The following is a 9,357-nucleotide window of genomic DNA, read 5'->3' on the forward strand; positions in this document are numbered from 1 at the left end:
ATCAATAACTCCAAAGGCTACTGGTTTCAGAGCTGGCTCTTGCACAAAGCAGGGAGGAGAATTCTCTCATTTAGCCTTGGGTCTGGGTGACAGGATGATTTTTGCATATACATGTATTGTCATGGCATATGTCTCAAAAGTGACTCTGGACGTAATAAAATTAATGGAATTCCACAGAAAATTCTCATCCTGACAAAGAGACAGCCCCCATAATCATATTTGCACAATTGCAAAGTTTCAGCTAATAATCTGTGTGGATGCAGTGCACCAAGGCTGGGAGGGGCTGTGAAGGAAGGCTCTGGACAATGATGATCACCAGTCGTGTATCGGGAAATGTCAAGGGTGAATCAGAGGCCGTGAGCGAGACAGGAAGTGATGTGCGATCAGGTCAAAACAGGCAGACTTGACACACATTATGATAGATTCATATCCGCCAGTGTTCACTGCGTTCATGTTTCAATATGCTTCACATCACCGTTGCAACTCTAACTCAATGTTTACACAGATCTGCGAAGCCTTCACAGGTTTTCTAGCTGCTAGTATGGGGATAATACAGACAATGGGATATGTCTTATTTGGAGTTCAGCAATAAACTGTAGTATGCTTTACCAATGTTTGTTGACACTATCGAGTGTGAATGCACTGACAATGATTGATGTGTCCAACCAGGTACATGAAACATGATACATTATTATTCAATACATCAACAGTCTGAACCATAAAGGATGGTTTGAATCAAGCAACTAGTCAGTTTAGCAAATGTGTGAGGACAAGTAATTTTTGTTTAAACTGTCAGCATGTAACATAAACGAACAACTAGTTACAGAGGGAAGGATTGCACCACATTGACCAGTTGAATTTGGCTTATGGTGTCAATACCACTGTGAAAGTTTACAAAATAAATACTAACTGATATAAAAAAAATGTAACTTTGATGTTCTTTTAAGCTTGGCTTATCGGGAGGCAATATATTTTGTTGAGATTGTTTTAGGTAAAATGTAACATTAGTTACAGTGGAAACTAGATTGTTCTAAAAATGTCAGCCATGGTGAATATTTAGAACACACTTGATTTTCAAACTTTAAGTGTATTCCTAATTCCTGGTTCCACAAAATTTCAAAGATGAATATCAAACTCTCATTTCCGACAATAAAAACACACAAGCAACGTTCCTACAGCTTATAATTGAATGATAATCACAGAGAGCACAGAGAGCACTAGAAATTGGCACGAGTCCTATAGTCCTTGCCAAACTGCCCAATAGTTGAGGTATCATAAGGACAAGTAGAAATTTGTCCTTTTTAAGGGTTGTGCTATATGCTACCATTATAAGGACTGGTAGACCAAAACTGTTAGTTTATATCACTGATAGAATGACCACTGCAAGGTCCTGTTATAGATGCAAAAGCAGCAGCAGCAGCAGCAGCAGCAGCAGCAGCAGCAGACACATGAGGCGTCATGCAATCCTGGGATCATTTACAGCTAATCTGTCACACATGTGACTCAGTCGGAGGCTTGATCTGCCATCAGGTCTTCTCAAAAGCACCCAGTCCCAGTCTTGGAGCTGTACTTAGCATAATGTTCCTGTATGTGAGTCACTAGACCTGGGACAACAGATGACTTATCCACCATTACACAACACCTGATATTATATCATGTATATTGATCAAGTCCCAACGATCTTGAGTGAGTGAATGTAGTTTTAAGTCAAATTCCACAATATTCTAGTTTTAGCACTAGTTTGAGTGAGTGAGTGGGTGGGGTTTAACGCCGCTTTTAACAGTATTCCAGTTATATCGTGGCGTATCGGCTTAATGCGGGAGGAGAGCCCGAAGTGATGCAGGTCTCAGACGTTTACCACTTCAGTGAAACCCACGATCACGGGTATGATGCTGACAAACCTAGAAACACTCAGCACAGCAAATCGCAGTGCCTTAGACGACTGGGCCACCCGTGCCCGCCACTAGTCTGTGACGTCAACCAGTAATATTTTCTCCAGTCTGGTAAACTAGAATGCTTATTAACACCATCATCTACCAAATATTATGTTGAAGAACGATTAGACTAAAATCGTTGGCACAGATTGTCACCACCAAGTTTTTACTGACTGTTCTGGACTTCATTGTTGAGACAGGTTTTGCTATTGGGGAACATACTGAGTGACTGAATTTTGTTTTATGCGGCAGTCAGCAATATTCCAGCCATATCAAAGATCACAGTGCCTGTAAATATTTTAAATGTAACCTAGACAAGGCAAATTAAATTCAGACAATTATTATCATTACATCTTAACCACACCTACTGGCATCAGGAGACAAACTAATAATTAAAATCATTATCTCAAACCAACAACGAGCGAAACAAATTACCGACTGAATGATTATAGTAATTGGGAATTATTCTCATGGCAGTAATGGAGTAAGTGAGTGTTAGTGACTTTTGTTTTACACAGCTTTTCGCAATATTCCAGCAATATCATGGTAGAGCAGTGTTAGAAATTGCCAATTGTCCTAGTAAAGGCATCATAAGGAATAGTAGAAATTTGTCATTTATAAGGGTTTTGCTACATGTTATCATAAGGACAAGTAGGCTAAAACTGTTAGTTTCTACCACTTAAGAGGACACTAAAAATGGACTTCACCCATTGTACCAATGTGGGGGAATCAAACATGAATATTCGGTGTGTCGAGCAAACGCTTTAACCACTAGGCTACTCCACCACCCTGGCAGTAACTGAAAACATATCATCAGTAAGGCAATCTGACGACCATGCTCAAACGTAACAAACTGCAGTGGTCATACAAATAGCCTATGTATTGACTTTCAGAGCCTGACTTGCTAAAGAGGAATAAATATTCATAGACCAAAATATTTCATGATCAATTCTTAAACCAACTGTGTTGCTTGCAGGAAACTGAATATTCTCTTTTCCAAGTGGTAAGAGTTGCGGTAGGATTAAACCGATAAAATGAACCATGCTTAATGCCATATTTCAGATATTTCACAGAAATTCAGATGAATCATTGGACAATCAATCACTAAAAAATATCCTTCAGAAATTATATTTATACATATCGCACACTGAAAAAATGTCTTTCAGTAGAAGAACTTTATCACTTATAATTCAGGTAGGATATAGATTCTTAGAGGACATACATCTGTTACCTATTTTCTCTTGTAAATACAGCTGATAATAGTCAACATAACAATTTGACTACCGGTAAAATCTACTGAAAATGTAGCTAAGAGCCAATATTGGGCTCCTGGGCTCGAAAGTTTTCAGCACAAACAGCTTCAACCAAATGGCTGTCAAGTGTAAAGGTTGTTCTTAATCATTATGATTAATTGCACGAATCAGAAACATCCATAAACATAATAGATAGATGTTAATTTCTCCAGCTACATAGGACATGCTTCAACATAATCCGCATGTGATCTAGACTTGTTTACTCTGTGAGATAATAAGATATTTTATCACCCATAACTAGTCAGTTCTTATCTACTCTGGGTCGGAAATCCGGTCCCATTTCCCAGTCAAATATATAAAGATGCTTGGATAATACGCAATGTTTTGATATAAAATATCAAATAATGAACATGATGAACAAATCAGTTTTAAACCATTCATAGGACTGTATCAAACTAATTTATTTTGTTTGTCACAAACACCTCCATTACCATGGTAACCAGTCCTTAATGATAAACATGTATGTTGTTTACAACAATTTGCTGTAAGACACAAATTGTTATGTGAACTTTATCCAATGTTTGAACCTAAGCATGAAAGTAAAAGGGTCCTAATTCTAAAAGGTATAGATTTAGGGAATCCCTAGATTCACATACTATAGTAACAAACCTTAAGGTAGGATTCCCAGAGCCCCCTGTAACATGGTAATTGCAAACACTGTAAATATCTAGTCACGAACCTTTCAGCCTGTAATTCCTGCTTAAAAACTATTGATATAAATTTACTCTTTTCATTTCGGAAAGATATCAAATAAAATTTCAGTACACATAATCATACACTAAAATGTCGATATCGACTCTTGAAAATGTATTCTCTTCAAAATCAACATTACTGCAAATATTGGCAATACCTTTTTATTTCAAAAGTAAAAAAATCATTCAATCAATTTTACAACTTGTTTTTACAGCGTGTCATTCTGATCAATTCAAACCCACAATTGAATTCCTACCCTTAGGCTTAACAAGAGTTACCTCCCCTTCAGTCAAGAAAAAGATAAATGCTCACGTCTGCAAGCCTCACAAGGAATCAATGGAAAGTTGCTAATTTTCCTCTCACAACTACCTTACTGGCAGCTGTTATTCCTCACTTCATTACCATGGCAACATACTTAGATCATGTTGACAACCAGCCTAGCAACTGATGATCCTGTTATATAACATCTGTGAAGTAATTAGAAAGCCTAACATTTATCAAGCAGTATCAGGGAGAGCACCAATATCATGTAAAGGGCATGTGAAGAATATTGCTGACCTTTTCCTGGAATACACTACTAATGCTGTGTGACATGAACAACTATCAACTATGACATTTCAACACTAACAAGACTTACAATGAAATTATTATTCCATTGACAATGATATTTTTTACATGGGGTTCTTACACAGAGACTGTGGATTTTAGGGAGAGAAGCAGGAAAAATGATGTACATGTAAATATGACCAAGGTACCCGACCCCTGTGAAACGTAACAGCAAAACATTGATCCATAGGTCAAATGAGGTTGTTTCTGATTCAAATCAACTCCAATACAACCATAGGCACTTCTGTCACTAAATGTGTGAGGCAACCCTAAGATGAAAGAAATTCTTGCTTTTTCTAATTCAAACTATGATAATTTATTAATTTTCCAAATGTATTGGTTTAAATTCCTAACCATGCAATCAGGCAGTTCTCATTTCGCAGCATAAGCATGAACCAACTTATGACCCAACTATGAAGTGACAATTAACATGACTCCTATGAACCTTGTTTTCCTTACAAAGGTCAAGGAAAAGGAACCAAAGTTGTTGGTCAACACACAGGCAGCCCTGCCATGAACTTGTCTTTCAGTATCACTCCCATTAGGTTTACTCAGAACATGGGGCAATTATTACAGTCATAAACGTGCCAGAAAGACACAAATCTTACATAAATAAAACAATTTTCTTCTTCTTCTTTTCTTCTTCTCTTACAGATTCAGCAGGGATAGACATGGCCACTAGCCCGTCATTCCAAGATCAGTAAAACTCAAGCAAGACTAGTCGATTTCACCCAAAATCTAACTATTTTTTAATATAAAAAAACAAGTCAAAAAGAGCTGCAGATGCATGTGTCAACTGTTCAACTTTGGACTGGTGGTTGAATGGAAAAACTGAAATGATATAACCTTTTTGAAGAGAGTTCAAATTCTTCAAAACGATGTACAATCAGACAATACTTAACACACATGTAGAAATCTAACATAAGTATTTACAATATACCAATATTAAAAAAATGTTTCATTTAAACATTGTGTAGACAGTAGCTTATTCCTTTCTGTACTGTTAGACTTGAAAACTTTACAAATATTCCTTTAAAATGTTCATTACAATAGAGAAATAATCACTTGAATTGTTTTACAACCCTTGCAAATTGATGTATAGAATGGACAGCTTTCGCCTTAACACATACGTGGGGATTTAGCTAGGATTCTAAACAAGCTGCCATTGACAGACAAATTGAACAAAAATAATCTTATTTCTTCAAAAACTGGGATTGATATTTACATATTTTTTTTCGTAACTCAAGAGGCATTTTCTTCAACACTGCATTCTGAATTTCAATTCAAAAACATAAATAAAAGTATAAAAGCCTCTTTATTGGTCCTGTTATCAGTGAAATAGAAGTCCACTCCACAAAGCCATGGCGTTAGTTGCACAACATGAACAGGATGAATTGAGAATTGTTTAATTCCAACTTGGGAATGTTTACTGGCATACTGACTTGGGTGTGCACTGTGCAGATCTCAACAACCCCCTGCTACTGCATAATTATATCACTGTTGGCATTACACCACTAATGTGTCTGTAGGTGTGAACCTATCTGATGAAGGATTCAAATTGTGCTGAACTCATTTCCCAACAGGAAGCGGGTCCCTAAAGCTACAGCTAGTTCCTTCCTACTGTTCAGCCATACAAGAAACTACACACTGTCACAAGCAGAAAACTACACCACTTCAAAAGTAATCCTGTCAAGTCATAACCTGACAACCATATAACTGCAGCAGTTACAACTGCCTCATTATGCCTCAGCTATGTTACAGCTATTCACAATGACTTCAGATATATCTCAATGGAATACACGGTGTCTGGTGTCACTTCATGTCAGTGTGGCTTGACACTGCCAGTCCTCTGCTTAGCAATCCATATATACCAGCAGCAGAAACTAACAGTTTTAGCCCACTAGTCCTTATAATGATAACATATAGCAAACCCCTTAAAAAGGACAAATTTCTACTAGTCCTCATGATACCTTACTATTGGGCATTATGGCAAGGACGACAGGACTAGTGCCAATGTCTAACGTGGTATACCAAAGGCAGTGTTAATATTTATTTCATTTGCCTTAGTTATACAGTATGTCGACAAGATCTGAATAAAATGAGTCACTTTCCCCTAGCGTGATGGTTAATCATTGTGCGTATGGAGAAATGTGTCCTTGTGAGCAACCAGCACAACTATCCATTTCCTTCCATTTCAAGAAAGCTGAACAATGATTAACGAACATAAACAAATATTTCAAACATACAAAAATAAATATTCTTTATACTCTTTTAAAAAGAAACCTTTAATCTGTGATAAAAAAGAGTGAGTGAGTGAGTGAGTATGGTTTTACGCCGCTTTTAGCAATATTCCAGCAATATCACGGCGGGGGACACCAGAAATGGGCTTCACACATTGTACCCATGTCGGGAATCGAACCCGGGTCTTCTGCATGACGAGCGGACGCTTTAACCACTAGGCTACCCGACCGCCCCTGATAAAAAAGAACAAGCCCTAAACTTGTATCTTGATGCTCATTTGACTTTAGTCAAATAAACGTGGCTTTGCTTAATTAGCAATATCTGTCATGGACTGCGGGCTAATAGGCAAGTCACAGACAACTTTACTCTTTCAATACTTATCTATTACCACAAGTGATGTATCTGTGGGACTGTGACCTTCACCTTTGGGTGACTCAACACTAATCAATTGGGACCCTGTACAATATAAACAGGTGAGTGGAGTGAGTGAGGTTTTGTAACGCCAATTTTAGCAATATTCCAGGAATATCACGGCAGGGGACACCACAAATGGGCTTCACACATTGTAACCATGTTGGGAATCGAACCCGGGTCTTCGGCGTGACGAGCGAACGCTTTAACCATTGGGCTACCTGACCGCCCCCCCAAAAAACAGGAAGTAATAGAAGTGTTAAACCAGTTCTTATCAATTATATCACCAAATGGAGAGCTTTTGAGCATTGTAAATTCCTTTAAAACACTTCCAACACAATCCTTCTATTCCAACATTTGATTAATTGATAAAACACACACTGAACAGGGTTTTGTTTGAAAAGAAAAATTCTCCCTAATATTTGTCATTTATCTTTAGGGCAGTTTGATGTTACACTTGCAGATGATAAAGTGTGCAAAAATAAATCCAGTTTTTCAAGAAATATATGGGTGCAATGGTCGATACATGCACTTAGAATTCTGTCATCTACTTTATAAAAAGGTAAATAAGAATCACCACAGGCACCTCAACACAACTTTTCATTGTTGGAAAGTCTAATCCTGAGTTAACTTTGTTTAGAAGAAAAAAACATTTATCTAATGTCAAAATCTTTCTGGTATTAATGCAGCTACATGAAGCAGAGAAATGTTAACTGTCACACCTATCTTTATTTCAGCCACTGTCAATCAATTTCCCAAGTAACCATATGGATTACTGTCTAAATAAACCCAGTCTGGTATTCAGTATTTGAGTGTTTCCTAGATCATCCTTCTTATTCCACTGCCAGTTATTGATCTCAGAAGCTGCCTACATTCATTCATGCATGACTTCTTGCAAAACTGAACACAACATTCTACTACACAATTACTGCCATCTATCCTACATCAATTGCCCTGGTGCTAACACTCACACCGAATCGTGTTCGCTACATAATGCCCCATCTGTCTTTGACCTTGATGAAATCTGCCCCTCCCACCCAACGTCCACGCCTGAGTGAATCCATCTGTGCTCGCTTGTTCATACCATAGTCACAAAGATCGTCATTGTTAATTCACTGTTTATTCAATATAATCAGTCTATTGTTTATTCGCTCTACGACTAATTACTGTGACGAGTGCCTTCACTATGGGCATGTATTTCACAATGAAAACAATGGGGGTCAGAGCTGAATGTTTTGTTTTGATATGTCCGATTTCCGTGATAAAAATACCTTCCACTCGTATGACCCAAACACAACAAACGACCAAACAGTTGCATATGACAACACATTTTCTGTAATCATATTCAATATTTGGATGAAATAAAATCCATTCTGAAGCGTCGACATCCACAGGGTAGGTATCCAATCTGAAATCAACATCCTTGGGTGACAGCGAGTGTTGATATTCACCTCGTGTCTTTGACTGAACCCAAACAAAAGCATGTGACCTAGTTTCACTTTGCCGCCATTTCCCACCGCAGTATAGCGCGCTCGATAACACAGGCAATATTCACATGTATTCCACAAATGAAGGCATATGCACCCAATATCGTCACACATACTTACGTAAAATAATATTAATATATCCACAGGAATCAAAATGGGCCCACAAACATCCAGATTTCAAACAAAAGACGCATTTTCGACGAGAGACTTTGTCCGCAGCCTTGTTCGTTCGCCAACTGCAGGTGGAATGTAGCCAGCTAGTCACGAGACTGTTGTGTCGTCCAATGGCGAGTCGGAATGCTAAAACGAAACGAAACAGATCACCCAGCGCATATTCTCCTCGTTGACACAAATATACTTATTCTCGACAACTAAATCAACTCATTGAACAGGAACACAATATCATGGTACCCAACACATAAGGATAATTTAACAATGGCTATCAATAACCAAAATAATTTCCCACCATTCTCGCTGACACATACAGTATTTATAAGCTCGTATAGATTTATCGTGAAGTATGACGGTATTGATTCTATAGTTTGAGATATTTTTTATCATGTCACATAAGCATGGACATTTATATTTAGCGTCCATATGGCTTCAGCAGACCCGTCAAATGTGACTAGGTTTAGACTAATAGACGAAAAGTCAACAGAAATTTGCACTCTA

The 9,357-nt window shown here is 37.8% G+C and overlaps 1 protein-coding gene across 1 annotated transcript in view; it reads right to left on the reverse strand.

The window, feature by feature from the left end:
* The window catches only part of LOC124141231, a 44,885-nt gene extending 35,937 nt beyond the window's left edge, over positions 1-8,948 (reverse strand). Inside the window, exon 1 of the mRNA XM_046509173.2 lies at positions 8,806-8,948. The gene's annotated coding sequence lies outside the window, so the exon portion shown is untranslated. The remainder of the gene's footprint in view (positions 1-8,805) is intronic.
* Positions 8,949-9,357: the final 409 nt, after the last annotated feature.

The sequence above is a fragment of the Haliotis rufescens genome, unplaced genomic scaffold (genome assembly GCF_023055435.1).
Source record: "Haliotis rufescens isolate VD_foot unplaced genomic scaffold, xgHalRufe1.0.p SCAF_12, whole genome shotgun sequence".
NCBI lineage: Eukaryota > Metazoa > Mollusca > Gastropoda > Lepetellida > Haliotidae > Haliotis > Haliotis rufescens.